The sequence below is a fragment of the Aplysia californica genome, unplaced genomic scaffold, assembly GCF_000002075.1.
Source record: "Aplysia californica isolate F4 #8 unplaced genomic scaffold, AplCal3.0 scaffold01375, whole genome shotgun sequence".
Lineage (NCBI taxonomy): Eukaryota > Metazoa > Mollusca > Gastropoda > Aplysiida > Aplysiidae > Aplysia > Aplysia californica.
Window position 1 is genome coordinate 85,938 of NW_004798645.1, and position 5,527 is coordinate 91,464.

At 39.2% G+C, this 5,527-nt stretch overlaps 1 long non-coding RNA gene across 1 annotated transcript; it reads left to right on the forward strand.

Annotated features, from left to right (window-relative positions):
- Positions 1-110: 110 nt before the first annotated feature.
- LOC118478975 lies at positions 111-5,310 on the forward strand. The gene is made up of 2 exons (XR_004859414.1): positions 111-291; positions 4,087-5,310. It is a non-coding gene; the product is annotated as an uncharacterized LOC118478975 (long non-coding RNA).
- The last annotated feature ends 217 nt before the right edge of the window (positions 5,311-5,527 follow it).

Consider the following 5,527-nt stretch of genomic DNA (forward strand, 5'->3'; position numbering starts at 1 on the left):
TTGATTTAACCCCCCCCCCCAAAAAAAAACACCCCCACAGTAGCCTGGATAAAATAGAGATCAACAGTATCTATTCCTATCCACCATTTTCGGTTGCTCTGTATCAAACGTCAACTTCCGGTTTTCCAGCTGTAAAACTTGTCTGCTAGTGCTTGTGCGAGGCTTCCTACTTTCATTATAATTTTCCTATTCATGCAAGCACCATGGTTGAGTTTGGCTCTGGTCCAGTCAAAGAGAATATTGATAATACCGTTTTCATAATTCCTGGCATAATTATAATCGCTTTAGTAGGTAAGAAAGGTTGATAATTGTGAAAACACTTTCAATATGTTACCAGGTCTGTCAAATCTGTCATGTGCCGCAATGTTGATTTTTCCTTCACACGTTGCGACCAGCCAGAATGGTCCGTTTCAGCCCAGGTTTAGTGAGCGTATATTTAAAGTAATGTCGGCATTTCAAAACTGTGAAGCAGAGGTAAAATTGAATTTATACTTTAGGAATAGGATGTGGGTTTCAAGTTTTATTTCAACAGGGTAATAGGCTACAGACTTTCGTTGTCACTTACTATCATAATTTTATGGCTGTTTTTTTTTGTGTGACTATGATGAATGAAATGTTGCTGTGATTTGTAACGGGGGTTCAAAGGTCAGTATGAGTCTTTGCCTATTTGCTCATTGTTAGAGTTGTGGACCACGGGGATAAAAAATGGATAAAAGATAAAAGTCCACTTTTGAAAATGGAGCATTTTATAAAGTCAAAATGAAACTAAAACTGAGGTGATGAAAGTCAGAGAGCATCTAGATCTAGTCTAGATTTAGATCTGGCATCTTTGATTCAGTCTTGAGGCTCTAGCAACTACTGGACCATTACCCCCACCCCCATCCCCCATGAAATGAATGCTATTAATTTGCTAGTATGGTCCTTTGTACCAATTATAGAACCTTTTAACCCCTGTTCCTGAATAGGCCTACAATGCAGTCATTTTGTCACACCGATCCGATGCAGTCAAGAAGTCACAGTCATCTCGTCACACCCCAAATCCACAAGGTTGATTGGAGACGGTCGTTTCGAAACACACTTGCGAACATCAAACACGCATTGTCATGGCAATCGCTAATCTCGATTTTTGGGGAAGGGTTGGGTGTGTGTGTGTGGAAGGGGTGGGTGGGGGGGTGGCTGTGCGAGTCGTCGTGCCTATCTGATCAGCTACACCTTTCTTTTCATAAATACGTATTAACAATACAGTGGAAACCATATATAACAGGCCCAGTAATAACAGGGATCCGGTAATAACAGGGATTTTTAAAATCCCCGTTTTTTCCTACTCTTTGTCTCTATTAAAAGTTATCGGCAATAACAGGGCCTCATCGGAGCCCAACCGGTTATAGCAGGGACAAAGGCTCGTTAACAATGTGTAAAAATAAGAGAGAGAGAGTAAAGCAGTGATGGAGCAAGCCACGCAAGCTATGCCACTGCAAGCACACGCAGCGTGTGAAGCGAGAGAGGGCTGCGGTGTGCCACAGACCTCGATCTCGCCTGAAACCTAGCAACACGCATGCATAGTGTGTCACCAACGATGTCAAGCACTAGAGAAAATGCCTTTCAATTGACAAAAATACGAAATAATCCAGGCTGTTGACAAAAAGCAAGCTCCACAGGCAGAGATTTGTCGTCAGTTCGACATTCCACAAGGGTTGATTCACACCATCATCAAGGATAGAGAGAGGATAGTGGCAGCATACTCCAATGGAAAGTTTGCTCTGGATCGAAAGAACATGAGACTACCCGATGCAGATGTTGTGGACCAAGCTTTTCTGATGTGGTTTAAGGAGGCAAGGCGAAAGTTGGTGCCAAAACCCCTGTTCGTGGGTACTTGTGGCAAGGGAAACTACCCATGAATAAGTACAGCTGGATTAGTCCACAAATGCCTACCTTCCTTTGCATTTCTGATTTAACAGGGATCGGATATAACAGGACATTTTCTCTACTCCCGTCATCCCTGTTATATCAGGTTTCCACTGTATATGTTAAAATCTATCAAGTCAGATCAACAAAGTTTTGAGGTATTATTATTGATGAAAGCTGTGATTGGCAAGATCATATATGTATATTAATTTTGTTAAAAAATAAATTAATAATCTAATAGAAATGTACAGTACTGCTAGACCCCTATTTCAAACAAAGCCTTAATTATTAAATTTTAACTCTCTACTGTTTTTACCTTATAATTTAAACTATTGTTCAATTATAGAACTGTTTGGGCAAAGATTTTATTTAGGCCTACATAATTAATCATTTATACAACTTCAAAAAAAAAGCTTTTGGCTGATCCTTCAAAACTAGAACGTTAGCATAGAATTTTGAAGAGATCTATTATAAAAGTATTTATAAGCGAAGTAATTTCGTTACACAAAATTAGGGTGTGACGAGATGACCGTGTGGCGAAATGACCGGTTACCCTGTTCACTTCATAGGCCCTATAACTTGGTAATTAATTAGCAAAAATACATAGTTTTAGTTTTAGCTTTGTGCTGTACCGTGGAGTAGACATAATGGAAATTAGCAAAATGTGCCATTCCTATTTGCTTATGAGATGTTACATATACAGCCAACTAATTATAGGTGGCTCTCGTGGCCTAGAGGTTAAGGTGTTGGCCTCTCATTCAAAGGTCCCGGGTTCGAATCCGGGTAGCGACCAAAAAATTTTCTTCTCTAAAATTGTCTCCTTTCACCTCCTTTCCTGCTCTAGCAATGTTCTGTTGTCTGCTTTCATTTCCACTTTCTGCCCCCCACCCCCTCACCTCCTTTGCCCCCTCCTCTGGGCTCCTGACTCTTTCTGCAGCCTTTCTAATGTTACTCCTTGGCTCCTCCTTACTACTGTCTTTCTGCCACACCCCTGATCTTCTGGTAGGAAAGATCTACACCTAGCCTTCTCGGACAAGGGCGAAAAATCTCGGAGGGCCCGTGTGCAAGTTGCGCACGTTAAAGATCCCTTGGTGGTCTAAAATCGATAAGAGTAGGCTTCGGCCGCCACCCGGGCAAAATTCAAAATTTCCTACCAACTGAAAATATTAGGAGTGTCCCGCGCGCTCATATGACCTTATGCAGTTGCGAGCGCCGTAAAACACTTTACAAAAACAAAAAAACAACTAATTATCTTGTTGTACTTCTTCTGTAGGGCCCACACAAATATAAACATGGGGGCTCTCATGGTCTAGATGTTAAGGTGTTTGCCTCTCCTTCATTAGGAATCCAGATGGCAATGGGAAATTTTCTCCTTTCACATTCTCTCCTGATCTCTAAAAAATGTTCTGTCGTCTGCTTTCGTCTTTACTTTCTGCTCCCTTCCCCACCCCCCTTTGCCCCCTCCTCTGGGCTCCTGACTCTTTCTGCAGCCTTTCTACTGTTACTCCTTGGCTCCTTCGTACTGTTGTCTTTCTGCCACACTCCTGATCTCCTGGTAGGAAAGATCTACACCTAGCCTTCTCAGTATAAGGGCTAAAAATCTCAGAGGTCCGGTGTGCAAGTTGCACACGTTAAAGATCCCTTGGTTGTCCAAAATCGATAAGAGTAGGCTCCAGCTGCCAACTGGGCAAAATAAAAAATTTCCTACCTACGGAAAATGATTCTTGTGTCCCTCGCACTCATATGACCTTTTATGCAGTTGCGCGTGTCGTAAAGCACTTACCAAAAAAAGAAAATTTTTATCACAAGCACAGCGCGGATTTGTATTCAGCATTGCGATCAGTACGAAGTGCTAGTGTGACTTCTGTTTGTGTTAGGCTTGTAGGTGATCGATAATTACAGGTCCAGTCTTGCAGACAAAAGCGTGCTCTTGCAAAACTTAACACCAAAATGAGTGAAAAAGTGTCAGCTAATTTCACTTTTTTACTTGATGTGAAATTTACTCTATAGAGGGATGTTGGGGGAATGTTGGGTTGAGGAAGGTGACACTGTCAATAACCTGGGTTCCAAATATGTCACGAGTGGGCTAGAAGTAGACAGTGAGTCCACAGTCTTGTGATATATAATATATATATATGAAACTTATAATTTACAGATTTTTCTTTTAAAAATATTTTTCAGGATTTTTCTCGTACAAATTGTTCTCAAGTTTACGAGAGAAACAACGGCTGAAGGAAGAGAAGAAGAAATTGAAGCTGCAGAGGAAAGAAAAAGACAATGTACAGAAAACGAAGAAGAAAAAATAAGGAGTGGTAGGATTATTTTTTGTACCATTTTTCTACACAATGTTTCTGAAAGTCTTTGTTCAATGTGTGTGTGCTCTACATACTGAACATTAACGAGAAGGGTTGTCTTCGTCATCGAGTGTGGAAATTCAGGTTAGGTGACGGAAATAGCATCTTAGTCTTTCAGGATTTCAGGAGCATATATATATATTAGACACTTGATCAGAAACCCTTCCAACAGTTGAAGTACAAATGTTTCCCTTTGCTAAAAGTTTGATGATTTTTTAATTATTGTTATATGAATACAGAGAACTGCTCCTTGCCAGATTCTTTTTTATGTTATGTTTGTTTTCCACATTATGAAAGCACAAGAAGTTTTAAGTTTCTTTGCTGAGTAGTTGGAAGAGCTTCACTATTGCGTATGTTTGTCTTGTCAACAGCCATTTTTCTTTTAAGACCAAATATGTCCTTTTTTAGAAACGAATATCATTATTATATTTGATCGATAATTGTCCAGTTTGTTGTCTTTTTGGTTACAGTACATGATTGAGAAACTGAATAAATGTGCTTTTGAGTTTGACATGAAATTGACGTATATCGAAAACCATCGTTGAGAGTTTGACATGAAATTGACATATATTGAAAACCATCGTTGAGAGTTTTGCCATTGTCATCGACACATCAAAAGAAATTTTATTTGTACGAATGATTTTTGTGGTAGCCTTTTTATTTTTAAAAAAAGTTCTTTCACTGAGAAACTAAAAGAACATTGTATCACTTGAGGTTTGTCTATCAAAGTCTTTTTTAAAAAATTATTTGCATTGTTGTTAAGTAATCAGAACCCTTTGCATGAAAATTTTTTTGTCTTTTTTTTTTCACTACTTCACTGGGCGCTCCTGTCAGTTTGACTGTCAGTCTCATCCTGCCTGACAGTGCAGCAAGTGGATGCGTCTGAGGCCGTATGCTGTGTTCATGTAAAAAGAAGAAAAAAAGGAACTTACTGATGAAGATATAGGGCTTACATATTTCTGTGTGTCATCGTGATGAAATCAGGTTCTCGTAAAAATAATGAAATTGATGAAAGAGACATTTTTCACCCTGGGGATAATTTTTATCGAAATTCTTTTTTTTTTTTTTTTTTTTTGCTCAACACTTTTTATGTTCATTTAAAAACACACCAAAGGCACAAACAATTTAAATTTTCAATTTCTGAGGTCATCCATGAAGAAGACTTCTCTGTGTAGTTCATTTATTATAAACATAACCTCACAATTCAAGCTTTGGAGGTGACCAGATTTTGGCAGCCATTTTCTCACTAATTTTACCTCTGACACCAG